General features: G+C 36.1%; 1 long non-coding RNA gene across 4 annotated transcripts; it reads right to left on the bottom strand.

Annotated features, from left to right (window-relative positions):
- Positions 1 to 7,169: 7,169 nt before the first annotated feature.
- Positions 7,170 to 20,922, bottom strand: LOC110812383 (uncharacterized). Of its 4 annotated transcripts, XR_015818431.1 has the most exons (5): positions 20,623 to 20,922; positions 20,439 to 20,549; positions 20,299 to 20,348; positions 10,882 to 10,928; positions 7,170 to 7,969 (listed from the first exon to the last, which is right to left on the bottom strand). It is a non-coding gene; the product is annotated as an uncharacterized LOC110812383 (long non-coding RNA). The 4 variants fall into 4 exon arrangements; XR_015818430.1 differs by lacking the exon at positions 7,170 to 7,969 and having other exon boundaries at positions 8,012 to 10,928; XR_002539276.2 differs by lacking the exons at positions 7,170 to 7,969; positions 10,882 to 10,928 and adding an exon at positions 19,269 to 20,206.
- Positions 20,923 to 21,285: the final 363 nt, after the last annotated feature.

The following is a 21,285-nucleotide window of genomic DNA, read 5'->3' as shown; positions in this document are numbered from 1 at the left end:
TGATTATCCATAGCTTTATTTCATCCCCTGTTATTATTCATTCCTCCTCTTTTGGTTACAAGAACATTAGTTTGCTCACTGGGTGTAGTATACTCTATTCACAACATCTTATTGAACACTTCCTAAAGAGAGGTGATCTTAGAACCATATAGACTATGAGACTTGGTAATCTCAAATTGATGGAAGATTAGCCAAGAAACTCGTTATGGTCATCTTCTCAATTTGGATTTATTGTACCTTGATGTCAATACTAAATGACAAAAGTACATTAAATTCCTCATATGTCTTCTTGAACTCCATAACATAGGCCTGTGAGATTTGGCCTCATTTTCAATACATTAGAAGGCCTTGCAAACATCATACATATGAGATACATTTTCTTTATTTGAATACAAGAATTTTAAATAACTCATTAGTTCTTTAACGAACTCACAGTAATTAATTAAGACAATTACCTCACTGTCAATTGAATTTCTAATCTGTAAACACAATCATGCATCATCTCTTAGCCATCATTTTCAATTTCATCAGTGAAAAGGTCTTGAATCAAGTGATCATCTTTATCAAAACTACATAGATAAATTCTAATAGTCATGCTCCACTCGAAGTAATTAGTGCTATTCAATTTATGTTCGGTAATTTTTGACAAAACTTGGACTATCTCCCTTACAAAAAATTTATTATCACCCATTTTAATTGAGGAATTAAAAATGCCACCTATAAAACATAGCAGCCAAAGATACACGAATAACATTGTAAATAAACTAGAAATTTATATGTAGAGAGAATATCTAGACATGCATGACCACCACTGGAACCTCATGACTGTCACCGGAAACCCATGCCCCTTTGATTTGAAATTACCATAGAACACCTGAATTCATAATGGATCTCGCAAAATCAAGCCGAAAACCTGTTGGAATATAGATTTCGTGTAATTTGGCCTTCACCTCAGTCTCCTTCTTTTTTATCTTCTAGTTTTGTGCACGGATTATGTCGAACAATGCCTCTTTAACTTCTGTCTTCGTGAAGCTGCCGCTCGTCTTCTAGTTCTAGACGCGCACAGGAAGATCACTACATAAGAAGATCCTCGCATGATTCTATTTCTCACCGATTTAGGCTCTTCTGTTTCTCCATCGCAACAACTGCCATAAAGTTAATCGAGATAGACTAGGTTGGAGACTTACACCCAGACGATTTAAAAGATTCAAACACGCACTAAAGATCGTCGCACGAATCCGGTGTCATATCAATCCAACTTCTTCCGCTTCATCACTGTGCAGGTCACACATTGATATAATTAGAGGTCGATTTTGTCAACCACCACCGGTGCTGAGAACAGTTTGTTCAACCCCGCTTTTGGTATAATCTAATTTGGCTCCCTCTCAAACCCTAATCCTAATTTTGAGACCATTTAAACATTAAAAAATATATGAATATTTCTTATTATTTTATTCCAATAAGATTGGGTATATATATACATATAGAAGGATCTATATATGGTAATAAACATAAATTACGCTATTAATTTGTCTAGAATTATATTAATATATATAGAAAGATAATCACGCTATTATACATGATAATATTATGTAATCTTGTAACATTCATAAATAAGAGTTGAGAGGAAAAAAAGGAGAGGCATAGTGCGAAAGAGAGAAGAAGAAGGGTGAAATCTCGGGAAGACGTGAGACGAAACGTGTAACACCCTAATTTTTTTTATTATTAGGAGTATTATTTTATTTTAATTTCTTTTAATTTTTTTCTTTATATATGAATATAATAATTTATTATGTAATAATATATAGTTTTAAATTAGTTTAATTTAATTAAATAGAAATAAAAATAATAATAATAATAAAAAAGGATAAAATTATTTTTGTGATTTAATTGAAAACAATTTTAGAAAAAATGGGTGAAAATTTGGGTTCTGGGGTATTTTTTAAAAGAAAATTAAAAATCGAGGGTCAAAACATAATTTAAAAAAATTGCGCCATGTCAGCAGCCCCGGCCAACCAGGACGCGCCGCGTGGCAGAGACGCTGATGCGGGAGGCCACGTGGGCAATCTGTGTGCGCGCGATCGAACGGTAGAGATCCGTTCTTGTGCGCACGGACGGCCTAAATCAAAGGCACGTGCGGACGGCCCAGATTGCACGCATACGAACGGCCCAGATTGAATCGCGCACGGACGATCCAGATCACATCGCGATGAACGGTCCAGATTCATTCTCTTTTTAATCACGATGGACGGTTCAGATTAAAAGTGGAAGGTTATAAATAATCTCATCCACACCAAAACCCTAACCCTAGCCGCCAGAGCTCTCGCCGGAGAAGACAGCCCAGCCACCGGGGAATTGATCGCCGCCACCCGCCGTCGCACCGGAGCACCTTCCGGCGGCCAAACGAGGTAAAAATTCTCTCCTTGACTTGAATTTCGATTCTAAACCCACCTGTGGCCAATTCGGAGCCAAAACATTGGCCAATTGGCTGAAAAACACCACCGAAGCCCAGCGGTGCCGCAACGAGTTTTCTCAATTTTTGCCTCCGATGAGGCCCTTCCCAATTCCCATTCGATGTAATTTTTAAACCATTGTGACCACCATTCCTTCCTCTACAGGTTAACCGAAACAAAACACCAAATCGTGACTCGAGCCAGAGGAATCGCCGCATCGGAGAGCCCCGCCACTGGTAAGTTTCAGTTTTCGGTGTTTTTTCGGCCCACCGAAGGCCCTAGGGGTGTTTTATCGCCGGAACCAATGCAAGTTTGGCTGAATTCGGCTGAAAACGGCCAACCTGAGGTGGATCGCCACCGCAAGCGGTGAGGCCGTCGTCGAAGCACGGCGGAGCCGCCATGCCGAAATTTCGAAATTGGCCGAGTAGGCCCTAGGTCTGATTTTGAGTTATTTGGGGGACATGTGCAGGTACCGTAAGTGCGTTTCAGTGCCCGTAGGTGCAGTAAAAAATGGGTTTTAGACTTCGAATCAAGTAAGGATCGCTCACCCTATTTCCTATCGCGGAATTAAAGTTTAATTGAATGGAAATATCGTATTTTTGCAATTAATAGATATGTATAATTAGTTAAGGTTGCTGATGGAGCCCGAATCTAATATATTTTTTGCTCAGTTCCTGTTTTATTTATTTTACAGTTTTAAATGCGTTACGGTATGTTGCTTATTTATTCTATGGTTTCGGATGCATGAATCACTGTTTACTTCACTGTTGCTTGGTTTCGTGGATTTAATGTATGTTTGCCTCATTGAATGCACGTTACTTGTTTAAGTGTTCATGTTTATGTGAGAAATAGAAAACTAAGAAAAGAATAGAAAAGGGTATGTGAATTGATAAATGGATAAGTTGACAGCCTCACCAGATATCCTGGGAGATGGTGGATGGACCGGGTCCATAGAGAACTCTACCGGGAACGTTGTCTCATACCGGACGAGGTATGGAGACTTTAAATATTTTAGCGCCCATACCGGACGGGGTGTAGGGACGACCCTGTAATTAAGTTGTTAAAGTTAATGGTTCACGTGTAGCGGGGACCCCTATGGATCCCCATGGATACTGGTAGGCTGATAAAAGAGGAAAATTGTTGTTTGATGATTGAAAAATAAAAGTATGACATGTTCTATGTTATAGAGTATGTATGAATTCATGATATCTTTGATGTTATTGTTTCTATGGGTCGTTTTCATAAATCTCACCGAGGTAAGTGGATAGTAAATGGTTTTATTATTGATTAATGAATTTGTCAAAAATTGTGCTCCATTGGTCATTGTTGTTTTTCTACCAACCTTTACTTCTGTGACAGTGATATAGTGTAACGTCTTTACTAGGCTAGTGTAGCTCATTCCTTACTTAACCATTTCAGATCAGGAGGACTTGGTTTCCGAGCCCATTCCGCAGGAAGACGGCGAGTAGATGCCTAAATATTTTATAGTTTTCCTTATAGTATTTCATTTTTAGTATTTTCTTTAGTTAACTTATTCTTTCATATTATTAGTACGTTTCGGTTATTGTGTAAGAGATATTAATCAGAACTTTTTATTTCGCTTCCGCACTCAAAATTTATATATACATTTCCTTTTTAATTTCTGAGGTCATTACAAAACGAGCCTGCCCGCGGGAGTGTAGAGGCTAAACCTGAACCCCCAATGTCAGAAATCGCGCGCTATAAGTTAATGTAACCCCCCTCTCTTATATAATTTATTTTTAAGGTTGATTATTTTAATAACATCGCATGTATTTCCATTTGAAAAGGGAACCCAAAACCAAGGGGCTCTGGATTTAGGAAAAATTGTAATGGAAGTTTTTGATCAAGAAACAAGAAACATGGTAAGAATGATATAGTCTCCTAAACTTATACCTGCGATTTAGTAGGAATCAAACCCGTGTCTTCTCCTCAGCAAAGAGAAATTTTACCATTCGACTATATTTGTATTTTTACATTCTTGATACGGAATTTTTTGACAATATTTATTCAGAGTTAGACCAGATACTCTTTTCATTGCAATTTTATCAAATTTCACCACCAAACCAATTACAATTACCAATAATATAATATACAAATATTATATTAATAAAAATATTAATAATTTTATCTATTTTATTATATTCTTTATATTTATATTATATATATGTCTTTTATAATTTTTTTTCTTAAAAAATCTATTTTTTATATATATTTTTTATTTTCATAATTATAATATAATCATGTATTATAATATATTATATAATTATTATTTATATAACTAAAATATAAATAACTATAAAATTAAATGCTTAATATTTTAGATTTGAAATTGTAGATCTGTACACTATGAACATGAATATGGTATGTAAAGTTAAACATCTATGTGGATTTCTATGACCAAATAATCATAAAAATTAATACGATTTGACAAGTATAAATTATATTTATGACATATAATTAATTTAATTATTTATCTATAATAATTGAATTAATATATACTATATGTTTATATATATTTAATTTATATATAATTAATTTAATTAGTATATGAATTGTATATTAATTTTTTAACTATTACATATTTAATGATTACTAAAATAAATTGTTTTGATAAAAAATATTTTAATTTATGTATTTTTTTATTTTTATCAAGAAACTTATATTCAAATCTGTTGTCGCATATATAAACATTGTATATAATTTTTAAATGTATTGCATGTTATAGCAATATTATTTTAATTTATATAGAATAAATATTAGGTAAGTTGCAAAGTAAATATGAATAATTAAATTATGTTATTTTTAATCAACGAATATATTTTATATAATTTTTCCTTATTTTTTATAATTTTTTTCAGAAATTTAATAAAAATAAAGAATGTGTTTAATATAATTATATTAATTGCATATTCAAATAAGAAAAAAAACACATATATGCTGGAGACCTAGTATTATTATATTTAAGCCTAAAGAGAAAAATAATTCATATACTATTGATACTTTTCTATTAGACCTTCGGATTCTTTGTTGTATAAACTCATATTTTAAAAATATTTCTAAATAAATACTCAAAGTTAACAGAAATTATCTCACAATTAGTCCACGCCACATGTTCAAGTATTGATTGATCACGTGTTGATAATATGGAAAAAAATTTACATGTTATCCTCCATATCATCATAAATTATTTTTCACCTATTAATAACAAGTCTTATTCACTTTATACTCACAATCCTTAACTCTATATATCAAAAACTAATTGTAAGAGAGAGAGAGAGAGAGAGAGAGAGAGAGAGAGAGAGAGAGAGAGAGAGAGAGAGAGAGAGAGAGAGAGAGAGAAAGAGAGAAAGAGAGAGAAAGAGCATGAGGATGCGACTACTTTGGAGGCAAACTGGAGGACATGTTGCACTAGGCCAATGTTGCTTGAGGAGAAAAAATCTTAACAAGAGAGAGATGGCGCACGAGGAACCTTCAAGAAGAGAGAGAGACATATAAGCTTGTATGCAAGTTTATAAAGCTTGAGGAAAGAGAGACACATATTTTGGTTTTCTTCAAGAAGAGATAAGCTTGTCTGAAAGTTGAGAAAGCTTAAGGAGAGAGAGATATATTCTAGTCTACTTTAAGGAGAAAGAGGTTGCTTTGGCAATTTTTTTGCACCATACATAGATATCATCTCTTTTCCATTTGTACTCAGCATCTTCCCTTCTAGTTCGATGAAGATCAAAGCTTGAATTCCTTTAATGTTTAAGATTTTACAAATATTGTGGGATGCTGTCCTCATATGGAATTACTAGCCATAACATGTTATTCATGCTGCTAAATGGATTTTGGCTCTTCTCTTCTCTAACCAATTGAGGGATATGCTTCAGTGCCACATCTTCAATAAGATCAATGAATTACCATATGGGCTTATGATGGACAAATTCGCAAGCGCATGAAATTGTTCAAGTAACAAAGTGATAAGTAGAGTATCGTCCCATAGAAATTGTGTATCAAGTACCAAAATTGTAGAAATTCTACTATTATCTGGAAATCGAAATTAAATTTAAGAAAAAAAATTAAAACAAATTAATAAAAGCAAAATAATTAATTTAGGAAAACTATCAATGAAAATACACCAGAGTAATTGATTTTACTTGAATTTTGGGTATGTTTGAGTTTTAATTTTGCAATCAATTTAATATAGTTTTGTAATGCCCCAAACTCTAATAACGAGCCACAGACGTACTCATACCATTCCCTAGCTACTTTAGCCTAGAAACATCCATATGCTCAGCTCAGAAATTTAAAATAAAACCTAATATCTCTTGTGATATATATAGAACATTAATATCTACAAAATATGAGGTTAAAATATAGAGTTTAACAAAACGAAACAATGACAAAAATGAAAACAAAATGTACACTGATTAGGGCACATTCATGTGTCGTTCACTCTTCCAACTATTGCTTCAAATCCACCTGCTCTGAAAAATATCAGGGTGAAATTTAATGAACTTACCAACTCAATAAATATTCCTATTATTCTATACTTAAATTAGGCATCATGAAAACATACACATACATGTAATAAATGCAATATTTAAAATTACTCAAAATCATAAATTCTTTATAAGTTTACATAGTGCTTTTTTAATTTCACAATCTCTATAATTAAATAATTCACTTATTCTTAACCATTAATTTTTATCTTGGAATTTTACACATTTGAACTCGAATCATTTCTACGCTCGAATATCACAATACACTCGAATACCATATCTACACTTGAGATATTACATGTACACGCGGAATAATACATCTAGGGTTTCATCGCGTCATCGTATGGATAACCCCCATCGTATGGATAACACACACAATCTCACATTGGTCACAACAGGTACGTTTGCTAGGTGACCCTTACACTAACACACACCTATCCAAGTGCAGGTTCACCATAATCACACACACATACCACCTCATCGATCCAGACTAAACGAGTAAGGTATCTCAAGGTCCATACACTCTTCACTCATATCCAGTTCCTTAACTTGATTCTTATTTTAATTATTTCTTAAGGTATTTTTTTTTATTTTACTTATTAATTAGTAACATCTCTTTTTCTCTCACTAACCTCACTTACTTATTTCCTCATATATTATCACTTTTATTTTACAATTTTAATTTGTTATAGTCACAATTCTCAATTTTTTAGTACTTTTTCGTGCCAAGTCATATTAGAGTCATGCAATCCTATAATTTTCATGGAAATAAGAATACAGGCAAGCAACCAATATAAATCAAATGTCCTCCATTCCATCCTGACAGGTTCATACTACTTGTATAATATATGGGGCTTTGTTCTTCTTAGTAATTTGTATCTATTCTATTTCAAGCAACAAATTAATAAAATCAAGCATAGAGAGTAAAATTCTAAATAAAAGCATGGAATAAACGTGATACTTACAAACTCCTTCGCAAGATTGTCCTCAAGCTTGTTTAATGGCCTAGAATCACTACACACAAGCATAAAGAAATTTAATCTAATAGCAGTGAATTAAAATCTAAGAAGGAAAATATTAGCAATTGTTTCAAAAAAAAAAATCACTGTCGAAAATGATTTTCTAATTTTTTAAGAAGAACCCCTCGCATATCGCTACGAGCAATGCGATTTTACTTTGGAAATTGCCAGCGTTTGTATAATTCTTAACTTCTAATACCTGCACACACATACACGTTAATACGGCTTCCCCATGACGAAGGAGGGAAAGAGGAAATCACCTAGTTCAGGTTCGGTACCACGTAAACTCGAATGACTTTGAGTTCAACACTTCTTTTTTTTCTTCCGATCTGGAGACTCTGCAATGTTTTCCTTCTTCTTCTTTAGTTGCTCTCTCTCACTTCTTGCTACAGTTTTCCTATGCGCATCCTGCTCTCCTTATTCATGATTTCAATTTTCCTTATTATTCTTCATCAATTCGCAGCCTTCGGAATATCGCCCTCTCTCAGTCGTACTGCTCATCCCTTTCTTTCTCTTTCTCTTTTTCTCTCTCAATTTTAGTAATCCTCTTTTGAATGAAAGAAAACTAGGTTAGGATTTCCTTTTTATGCCCTCATCCTCGCCATTTGTTCTTAAAGATCCAATCTTAGTCGTTCAATCATCCGTGTTAAAGAGTCATTGGATCGAGTTTAAACGGTCAAATCTTAGTCATCTGTTTCTTAATTTTTGAAAATTATTCGTTTAGGTCCCTTAAAATCATAAAAGACCTCTAATTTTTAAAAATTCCTTCATTTAAACCCTCAAAGCCTTCATTTAATCAATTTTAATAATTTACAACCTTCTAAATTATATGTATTTATAACCTTTTAAAATATCTTACATATAATATACATTCAATTGAGATCAGATATTACAATCCTCCCCCTTACAAAAAATTTGGTCATCCAAATTTGATTACAAACTTTAAAAACAAGTCAGGATATTGGGCTCACATCAAGTCTTCAGTTTCCCAGGTAGCCTCCACTTGAGAATGATGTCGTCAGAGTACCTTGACGATCAAAATGGTTTTGTTTCCTTAGCACCCTCCAGTTGGCAAAAAAGATCATTAATCTTTGGCAGATGATATATATTCTTAATGGTAACTCGATTGAGTTCTCTATAATTAATACACATTCGTTGGGTTCCATCTCTTTTATTCGTAAAAGTTACAAGAACAACCCAAGGAGAGACACTAGGGTAAATGAATCCTTTGTTAGAGTTTTTTTAACTATTTCTTTAACTCTTCCATCTCCCCCCTTCCCATTATGTAAGGAGCAATAAAAATAGGCTGGGTACTTGACTATAAGTCAATAAAGAACTCTATCTCATGATCTGGTGTTAGTACTAGAAGCTCATCAAAAAATACATATGGAAATTCTTGACTACTAGTACATCTTGAAGATTAAACTCTTTATTTTTATTGCCTTGGATGATGTCAGGATTTGCTTCAGCATTAGGTGCGATAAGGGTATACACTCATTCTTGTACTAGAGCTCTGGTATTGCCTTTCATGAATGGACAATTACGGATTATGTGTTTTTGACTTCCACATTTGAAACATGATCGAGTGACGCGATAACATGTCTGGTTGCCATGATCATTCCCATATCAGGGACATGTTGGTGCCAGACCTGCTACTACTGAGGGTTTGGAAGGTGCTGCTGTTGTCACCTTAGGCCTCTTATCTTATGGATCGACCCTTGGAGTCGGTCTCCTTGGAGCTAAAAAGGGTCTGGGACTGTCTACTCCTAATGATGAACCCTTGAATCTGTTCTCTATTATCTTGGTGTTTATCACATGAATATGTATTAAGCTCTAGAACTGCAAGTTGATCTTGAACCTCTGAGCACAGTCCCCACTAAAATTTCCTTGCCATCTATCCTTCTTTGGTCATGATTGTTATGGCGAAGCGACTCAACTCAATGAACTTCCGAGCATACTCATCTACGGACAAGTTCCCCTGACTCAACTATATAAACTCTCACTCTTTCTGATGTTGGAGGCGGGCAGGGAAACATTAGGTGTTGAACGCCTCTAAAACCTTTTCCCCGGTGATGGGCTTAGGTAAAGTGGTCTACTTGAGGTAGTCCCATCAATGCTCAGCTTCACCCACGAACATATACATGGCTAGGATCACCTTCTGCTCGATGGTCACAACTAGAGCTGTGAATGCCTTTTCTATAGCCACAACCATTTTTTTACCTCAATAAAATTCATCGGACCTGCAAAAGTTCAAGGATTAAGTTTCACTAACCTCCTATGACACCCCAGATCCATATTTGGTTGTTCTGGGTCATGTTGGAGTGGTACTTGGGGAGGATCAGGTAAATCTTCTCTACCCTCTCTAGGTTGATTGACATTGGCAATCCTCTCAACCATGAAGTACAGACGATCAATATCTTCTAGGAGGGACCTAAAATTAGCATGTTGCCTTGGTAGAGATCCCCCATGCCTCATTTTGCGATTCTATATCCATAAAAAAATGATTTAAACATTCCAAATTAACTTTCATACATGTTTAACATCCCTAAAATCATATAAGGTTATGTTTAAACTATAAAACCTCATGCACAAGGGATGATCCTAGGAAAGTGTGTTATGATACCACCTGTAATACCCCAAGCCCCAATAATGAGGCATGGACCTAGTCATATCATTCCCTAGATCCAAGGCCCCAAACCCCAATAACAAGGCCCGAACATACTCATATCATTCCCCAGCTACTAGGGCCCACAAGCATCAATATGCGCAGCTTAAAAATTCAAAATAAAACTTAACATCCTTTGTGATATATACAGCATTTACACATATATAACATGAAATTAAAATGTAGAGTTTAATAAAATGATGTGATATAAAAAAAAACAAAATATACACTTATTAGGACACCTTCACGTCTCCTTCACTTCCCAGTTGTTGCTCCGGATCCACCTACTCTGAAATATATTAGAGAAAAATTTAATGAGCTTCATCAATTCAATAAGTATTCCTATTATTCTATACCCAAATCAGACATCATGCAAACACACGCATATATGTAATAAATGTAATATTTAAAATTACTCAAAATCATAAATTCTTTATAAGTTTACACAATGCTTTTAATTTCACAATCTCTATAATTAAATAATTCACTTATTCTTAACCATTAATTCTTATCTCGAAATTTCACACATTTCACTCGAATATCACATTTGCACTCAAATCATTTCTTGTAACACCCCTAGCCTGGGAATTAGGCTCGGGACAATTAAATTAATATTAATAATAATTTTAGAAATTTTAATTTTAATTTTTCTTAGAATTTTTGAAAAAATATACATTTTAGGTATATTTGAAAACAATTTTCAAAAGTTATGGCCAAACTAAAAATAAAGAATGACCTATTTGAAAAGAGAATTAAAAAATTGGGGTAAAAGTACAAAAGTGCAAAACTAAAAAAATTACCACGTAGGACCGCCATGTCAGCAACACAGCCAATCGTCGTGTGCTGCATGATAGACACGCGGATACACATCCATATGGGAAGCCACGCAGGCAAACCGCATGCCAATTGATCCAACGGTCCAGATTCAATCTCACAAGCACGAACGACCCAGATCTGTTTCTCCTTCAGGCACGATCGGTCCACGTACTTTTGATCGAACGGCTATGATTCATTTCTCAAATAGGATAGATCGAACGGTGGAGATTGGGCCATGCAGCCTCAAATAAACGATCCAGATCGAAGGAGGAGGAGTATTTAGACTCCTTTTCCACCAAAATCCTAACTCTAGCCGTAACCAGTTCGTTAGAGAAGAAGAAGCAGGGCAGTTAGAAGAGAAGTTGGCCACCGTCGCTGTCGCACTAGAACCCTCACTGACGCCAGAAAGTGAGTTTTTTCTTCCCTTTCGATTCATCTTTCAATTTTAAGCCACCCCAAACCCTTCTCGGTGCCAAAAACCCTAACGAAAAGCCAGAAATAGAGGGCAGAGCTCGGCCGAGCTACCGCACCTGAAACCCAAAACCCCTATGGTGAGCCCGTATCCCCTTCCTGTTCCCTTTTATTTTTCGACCATTGATTTCTTAACGTGTTTTTGGTGCATGAAAACTGAAGGAAAACTACGATCGCAAGGGAGGAACGGTGGAGACACCAAGCCGGAAACCCTAAACCGCCAGTAAGTCTCAATTTTTTCCATTTTTCTACCAACAAAAGCCACCTAATCTCGAATTTCGCAGGATTTTGCACAGGACGGGCCAAAACTGGCCTGACCAAGAGGAGGTACTATCGTAGGTACCGGAGCCAGCACTGGAGCACGACAATGCTACCGTACCGGAACCCTAAACCTACCTCGAGAGAGTCTTAACCCCCTTTTGACCATTTTTCACATATTTCCATGATAATTGACGCGTGTTTTTGGTTTTCACCAAAAAACTCAAGAAATTTAGGAGCTGAAAACCACTGGGAACTGCAGTGAAAAAGGAGGTGTTTCGAACACCAACCTGGGGTAAGAATTCCTCATCTTTTCTCTCGTTAATAAAGAAAGCGTAATTAAGACATTCATTTCAAACCAATTAATTGATAGAAATAAAACGGTTGAGTAAATTAATAAACAAGAAAGCGATTAAAACCAATGAATTAAAGTGTATGAAGTAGCGGTAAACAAACAAAGTAGTATAGCAATAAATAAGCAACACAGATAAGTTAGGACAATTACACACTAACTGATTACCGGCTCGATTGGTGACCTATATTTAATTAATTAGAGGTTGCCAATATTTAAAATCTTTTATTTATTATTTACTAGACTTTAATTAACTATATTGTCTATTAAATTATCGTTCTATTTTCCTATAATTATTAAATGAGATTGTTGTATGTATTTGGTGGCTAAATGATGATGTGGACATGTATGTTTTAGTTAACGTTATCAAACTAAAAGGCTTACTAGGTGTCATGGGAAAGGATGTACAGACCCGGTACATAGGGCAAACCCTACCGTGGAGGTTACCCTTAGTCGAATGGGATTGAGAAGTCCTGTACCGGAAGGAGTTAAGAAGTGTTTTGTTTACGCTCATATCGGACGGGATATTAAGGCGGAGGTATGTTTGACGCCCATTACCAGACGGGTTATGGAGATGGTCGGTTGATTAATAGAATGAATATTGAGTTCACGTGTAGTGGGAACCCCTATAGACCCCCAACGGCACTAGTAAGTAAGTAAATGGGTAAATTGATTACTGTTGGTATCTTAGAATGGATGACGTGCATTATTATTCTAGTTTCCTCCTTCATAAATGGTATCCGAGAACTTAAAGCTAAGTAAGGAATAAATGTTTTCAAGTTAAATGAATTTACTTAAAAAGTAAAATAAGTTCTATTGGTTGTTTTATGATTCCTACCAGTCTTTGATTTTCCGTATCGGTAGTAAAGTGTTGATATTTTTACTGAGATAATGTAGCTCATCCCCTTATTATTAACCATTATAGATCAGGACGAGTAAGATCTGGATCTTGAGTTGCAAGAGAGTTAGCGAATTAAAGGTTGTCTCCTATTTTTTCCCAGTTACGCAGTGGAGGTCGATCACATAGGTTCTTAGTTTATACTTTTCTTTCTTTTATGTTTCATTTTCTTCAAGGGATACTCCCATATACTTATTGAGCATTTTGATTCAACTGTACAAGGAATGTAACCCAAAATTAGTAAACTGCTTCCACAAACTTATAAACTTCACGTTATTATTTAATATAAATGTTCGAGCATTTACACTTGGTATCAGAGTCAGGTTCCTCATAACCGTTCCTTGCACATATGGTTAAAATAATTCAATACAACTTGAATCTCAAACTTTGTTGTGAAATTTAGATACAAGAACACGAGGAGAGGAAGACTCCTGCTAAATAGGGCAGCCCGAGAGGGATTGCTTTGAGAGGATGTCGATCGGCTCTTTGAGGTGCTGGAGAGACTCATTTTTACGCAGCAGGCCAGGGAAGATATGAGGGAGCTGTCTGATCCCCCTCCACCGCTGCCACAGTATGAGCCACCTCCGCACTGAGAGGATCTAGTGCCACCACAGTACAATCCTACTCTTCCGCCGTATCATCTAGCATCACCATAATATAATCTGGTGCCTCTGCCATACAATCAGATACTGCCATAGGGCCACCCAGTCCCTCCCCAGCATAATCCAATTCCCCTTTAGTAGGACCCAGCTCCACTCGTGATGGACTCAAGCTACATCGAGAGGTATAAAAAACTTAATCCATCTACTTTTGTAGGGGCATCCACTTTTGAAGAAGTTGAATACTAGTTAACAGAGATGGAGAAGGCCTTCAAAACTCTTGGCGTGGTTCTCGAACAGAAGGTCATTCTTGCCATTTACATGCTCGTGGGTGAGGCAGGGCGTTGGTTGAAACTGAAGCAGGACACTCTATCCACCCTAGTCACTTGGGAACAGTTCCTGATAGCTTCTAATATTGAGTACCTTCTAGAACACCTTTAGCATCTGAAGGAGATGGAGTTTGCACACTTAGTCCAGGGAGATATGTCAGTATCAGAGTATGCTCAGAAATTTCTAGAGTTAGATCGATACTCTCCTGAGAATATGATAGACGAAGGCAGAAAGGCAAGGAAGTTTAAGTGGGGTCTCCATCCTGATATTAGACAGCAACTGTATGTGTTTGAGCTCAGCAGTTTTGGCCAAGACACAGTTGATAGAAAGGAACCTCTGTATTTTTCCTCCAGTAGTGGGCAACTCCAGGCCCCCGGTTCAACATCGCAAACCGGCACCTACTACATTGAACTAGTAGAACAAGAGACTAAGGCCCGCAACTCAAGCTCCTTCTCAAGCACTAGTGACAGGATGCAACAAGACTCGCCAACACTGTGGCAAGGATCATGGGGACAGACCCTACTATCACCTCAACAATACCTCCCACATATGCGGGAGTGTCCAACACTGTACGAGAGAGTACCCGTGGAATCAGAATCAGGCCAGACCTACAGTCTAGGGCAAAATCTATAGCCTTACCCAACAGGATGCTGAAGTCAACCTGGACGTCATACAGGATACGTATACTATTTGTGACCACCTGATAAATTTTTTAATTGATATTGGTGCTTCACATTCTTTTGTTTCACATACTTTTATTAAAAATTTAAATATGTTACCTGAAAGTCTTGATTTTGTATTATTTGTATCTACACCTGGGAACACTACTAGGAGATATTATATACAAAGCTTGTATAATATAAATAGCAGGTAAAAAATTGAGTATAGATCTGATAGCACTTGACACGGAAGATTTTGATGTAATTCTATGAATGAACTGGTTAACGGCGTATCACACCATTGTGGACTGTTTTCATAAGAAGTTTGTGTTCAACATTCCTAATAAAGAGTCTTTTACAAATTTATAAAAGTTTTAGATATTATTCATACATAGTAATTGCATTGTTTATCAAATGCCATAACTCAGCTATTCTTTTTCACGTTAAGCAAGGCTAAGAAAGAAATTTGCATTCAAGATATCCCTATTATTCAAGATTTTTCAGATGTATTCCCTGATGAACTATCAGGACTGCTAATAGATCAAGAAGTTGAATTTGTCATAGATTTTTAGCCTGACACCCAGCCCATCTCGGTTGTCCCATACCGAATGACTCGTGTCGAGATAAAAGAACTAAGAAAACATATCAAGGAGTTGTAGGCTAATGGGTTCATCCACCATAACATATCTCTCTGGGGTACTGGAGTCATGTTCATAAGAAAAAATGATGGATCTTTGAGGTTATATATTGACTAAAGGGAATTAAATATGGTCACAATCAAGAACAAGTACCCTCTCTCCAAGATTGATGATCTTTTTAACCAGTTATAGGGTGTTCAGATTTTTTTCAAGATTGACTTGCACTCGGATACCATCAGGTAAAGATCAAGGCAGAAGATCACTAAAATAGCCTTTAAAACCCAGTATGGGCACTATGAGTTCCTAGTCATGCCATTCGGGTTAACTAATATACCTGCGATCTTTATGAACTTGATGAACAGGGTTTTCAGGCCGTTCTTGAATCAGTTCGTCATAGTATTTATTGATGATATCCTAGTCTATTCGAAGAGTAGGGAGGAACACACTCAGTATCCGACTTAGATCTTACAGGTTCTCAGAAAAAAGAAACTATATACAAAATTGAGTAAGTGTGGGTTTTGGCTTGAGTAGACTTCCTTCCTATGGTACATAATATCAAAAGATGGTGTGTCAATGAATCCCAAGAAGATTGATGTATTGATGGGTTGGAAGTAGTTGACTTTGATTAAGGAAGTTCGAAGCTTTCTGGGTAAGACAGGTTATTACCGCAGGTTTGTAGAAGGGTTTTCAAGTATAGTCGCCCCCTTTACCTGACTTGTGAAGAAAAATGTCAAGTTTGAGTGGGATGATGAATGTGAAAGGAGCTTTACAGAATTTAAAAAACAACTAACTATTGTGCTAGTCTTGGCTCTGTCGAATAGAGCGGGTGGATATACAGTATATAGTGATGCGTCCTCCCAAGGATTGGGTTGCATTCTCATGCAGCACATGAATGTCATAGCTTATGGGTTCAGGCAATTGAAAACTCATGAAAAGAATTGCCCTACCAACGACTTGGAACTTGCTGCCATTATTATATAGAGAAACATTTAAAATTTATACAGACCATAAGAATTTAAAGCATATATTCACATAGAAGGATCTTAATATGCACCAAAGGCGTTGGATAGAGCTCTTCAAGGATTACGATTGTAAGATCATGTATCACCCGGGTAAGGGTAATGTGGTAGTCGACATTCTCAGCACGAAGAATGCAGGTATATCAGCTCACATAATGGTTTCTGAATACAGGGTAATAAAGGCTACGCTGTAGATACAGCTCAAGGATTTGAAAATAGCCATATGCCTGGCCCATCAAGCGGTCTAACCTGAATTAATCTAGAGAACAAAGGAGGCTCAACTGACCGATCTTACTTTAGCAACTCTTAAAAAGGATACAGAACAGGGTTTAAATTCAGAATTCTGAGTCTCTGGCGATGGGTTGCTCAGGTTCCAGGATAGGCTATGTGTCCAAAATGACAGCGAACTAAAAAATGATATCATGATAGAGGCTCACAGTTCAAAGTTCACCATATATCTGGGAAGTACTAAAATGTATCAAAGCATGTGACCCCAATTTTGGTAGAACATGATGAAAAATAAAATTTTTTATTTCATCTCCAAGTGCCTTATATGTCAACAGATCAAGGCAGAGTATCAACATCCAAATGGGCTACTTCAACCATTACCAATTTTGGAGTGAAAATGGAGACATATCACCATGGACTTTATAACAGGGTTCCCTATGGCACGTTCGGGGCATGACGCAATTTGGGTGATTGTTAACCGACTCATTAAGTCCTCTCATTTCTTAGCCATCAAAATGATTGATCCCTTGGACAAACTAGATAGAATCTACATTCGAGAGATAATCAGACTACATAGAGTTTTGGTAACAGTGGTATTAAACAGGGATCCTAGGTTTACCTCTCGATTTTGGACAAGCTTCCAATAAGCAATGAAGATGAAATTGTCTCTTAGCACAACGTTCCACCCTTAGACAAATAGACAATCAGAGCGAACCATTTGCATACTAGAGGATATGCTTAGGGCTTGTGTTTTGACTTTCGAAAGGCACTGGGATGACAAACCCTGTAGATCGTCGATCTATTGAGAATTGGATGATAGAAAATTAACTGGTCCAGATTTTATAGATGAGACCACAATGAAGATAGTTAAAATTAGGATTAACATCCAGACGACCCAGAGTAGACAAAAAAGTTATGCAGACAACTGAAGAAGAGATTTAGAATTTGAGAAAGGAGATCGAGTATTCCTTAAGGTCACCTCCTTTAAGGGTATAGGCAGGTTTGAAAAGAGGAAAAAGTTGAACCCCTGGTTCATTGGACCGTTTGAGATCTTAGACAAGATTGGAACATCCGCCTACAGGCTAGCACTACCTCCATAACTATCTAGAGTCCATAACGTATTTCATGTGTCAATTCCACGCAAGTACAACTCGGATCCCTCACATGTCTTGTCTTATCAGCCACTTTCACTCCATGATGATTTATCTTACGAGTAGGTACCGGTTGGTATTTTGGATCGAAAGAGCAGAGTGCTTCGCAACAGAGAAATTTTCTTCATCAAGGTCCTATGGCAGAATCACTTGCAGGACGAGGTCACTTGGGAGTTGGAATTAGACTTTAGTATCCAGTATCCTCAATTGTTTGACTAGTGGGAGAAAAGCAAATTTGAAAGACCAAATTTTCTTAAAGGAAGGAAAATTGTAACACCCCGAGCCTGGGATTTAGGCTTGATATAAATAAATTTATATTAATAATAATTTTAGAAATTTTAATTTTAATTTTTCTTAAATTTTTTGAAAAAATATACATTTTAGGTGTATTTGAAAATAATTTTCGAAAGTTATGGTTGAACTAGAAATAAGGAATGATCTTTTGTAGAGAAAATTAAAAAACTGTGCAAAAGTGCAAAAATAAAAATGGCCACGTAGGACTGCCACGTCAGTAACACGGTCAGTCGTCGTGCGCCGCATGGCAGACACGTAGGAAGCCATGTGGGCAATCCGCATGCCAATCGATCCAACGATTCGGATTTTCTCCCGTATGCACGAACGGCCCAAATTTGTTCCCCCTTCAAGCGCGATTGAAAGGTCCACGTGCCTTCGATTGGATGACTCTAATTCGTTTTCCAAATTGGATAGATCAGACAATGGAGATTGGGTCGTGCAGCCTCAAATGGACGATCTGGATCAAAGGACGAGTCCCATAACAGAAGGGGTTGGGAAGTGTTTTGTTCACGCTCATACCAGACGGGGTATTGAGGCGGTGGTATGTTTCGAGCCCCATTACCGGATGGGGTATGGGGACAGCAGATTGATTAATGGAATGGATATTAGGTTCACGTATAGTGGGAACCCCTATGGACCCCCAACTGCACTGATAAGTAAGTAAATGGGTAAGTTGATTACTGTTGGTATCTTAGAATGGATGATATGCATTACTATTCTGCTTCTCTCCTTCATAAATAGTATTCAAGAACTTAAAGAGAAGTAAGGAATAAATATTTTCAAGTTAAATGAATTTACTTTTAAAAAAAAGCTATATTGGTTGTTTTATGATTTCTACCAACCTTTGATTTTCTATATCGATAGTAAAGTGTTGATATTCTTACTGAGTTAGTGTGGCTCACCTCTTTATTATTAACAATTTTATATTAGGACGACCAAGATCCGAATCCTTAGCAATAAGAGAGTTAGCAAATTAAAGGTCGACCATATAGGTTCCCAGTTTACACGTTTCTTTCTTTTATGTTTCATTTTCTTCAATGGACATTCCCGTAACCTTATTGACATTTCAATTAAACTGTGCAATGAATATAACCCAGAATTAGTAAACTTCTTCCGTAAACTTATAAAATTCAATATTATTATTTAGTACAAATGTTCGGGCCTTTACATTTCTATGCTCAAATATGACAATACATTCAAGCACCATATCTACACTCAAGCTATCATGGGTACACTTGCAATAACACATTTAGGGTTTCATCACGCGATGTTGTTTATGTCATCATCGAGAATAGGCAAAGAAGATCCTCCCATCGCATAGATAACACACAAATAATCACATATTGACCACAACAAGTACGTTTGCTATGTGACCCTTATACTCACATATACCCATCCGTGCGCAAGTTCACCATAATCACACACACACCCCTTCCTTGATTCAGACTAAATAAGTAAGGTATCTCAGGCTCCATACACTCTTCAATCATATCCACTTTCTTTACTTGATTTCTTTCATTCAATTAAACTTGTTAATTCTTATTTTAATTATTTATTAAGATATTTTATTTATTTTACTTCTTAAGTAATCACATATATTTTTCTCTCACTCATCTCACTCACTTATTTCCTCAAATATTATCACTTTTATTTTATAGTTTTATTTCGTTCTAGTCACAGTTCTCGAATTTTTAGTCCATTTTCATGCCAAGTCATATCATAGTCATGCAATCCCATAATTTTCACGAAAATAGGAATATAGGCAAACAACCATAACAGATCAAATGTCCTCCACTCCATCTTGGCAGTTCACACTGCTTGTAAAATGTATGTGTTTTTGTTCTTCTTAGTAATCTGTATTTGTTGTAGTTCAAGCAAAAAATTAATAAAATCAAGCATAGAGAGTAAAACTCCAAAAACAAGCATAGAATGGACGAGATACTCACAAACTCCTTCACACAAATCGTTCTTAAGCTCGTTTAATGGCCTAGAATCACTACACACAAGCACAAAAAAATTTAATCTAATAAAAATGAATTAAAATCTTTAAAAAAATATTAGCAGCCTCGGGTTTCTAAAAACTCACCATCAAAAATGATTTCTCAATTTTCCTAGAAGAACCCCTCGCACATTGCAACGAGCAGTGCGATTCTACTTTAGAAATTGCTGGCATTGGTGGGATTCTTGACTTCTAGGACTGGCACACACATACGCGTTAGTACAACATCCCTTTGGGAAACCCATGACAAAGAAGGGAAAGAGCAAATCACCTAGTTTCGGTTTAGTACCATGAAAATGCAAACGACTTTGGGTTTGAAAATTCTATTTCTTCCTCTGGTCTGGAGCCTCTAGGTCCTTTCCCTACTTCTTCGGCCGCTCTCTCTCACTTCTCTCTCTAATTTTTCTGAGCGCCTTTATCTCTCCTTATTTTTATTTTCGATTTTCATTCTTTTTCTTTGTCGATCCGCAGCCTCTGAAATACCGCCCTCTCTTAGTCCCGCTCCTACTCCCTCTTTCTCTCTTTCTCTTTCTCTCACTGCACTTTCTTCTCTCTCTCAATTTCGACTCTCCTATTTCAAATAAAATGAAACCAAGTTAACTCGCCCTCATTGTCCGATCTTATAATCCAATCTAAGCCATTCAATCATCCATGTCTACGAGCCATTGGATCGGCTTTAAACGGTCAAATCTTGGTTTTCTGTTTCCTAATTTTTCCATATGTCTACCCATTCTTTATTAGTTATGATTTTGACCCCATTTACATGAAAATTATTCATTTAGGTCCATAGATTTATAAAAGATCTCTTAGTTTTTGAAAATTCCTTCAATTAAACCCTTAGAGCCTTCATTTAATCAATTTTAATTTTTTACAACCTTCTAAATTGTATGTATTTACAACCTTGTAAATTATTTTACATATAATTTATATTCAA

The sequence above is a fragment of the Carica papaya genome, chromosome 4 (assembly GCF_054855325.1).
Source record: "Carica papaya isolate Zhongbai chromosome 4, ASM5485532v1, whole genome shotgun sequence".
Classification (NCBI taxonomy): Eukaryota; Viridiplantae; Streptophyta; class Magnoliopsida; order Brassicales; family Caricaceae; genus Carica; species Carica papaya.
This window is presented reverse-complemented; position numbering and strand designations above follow the sequence as displayed.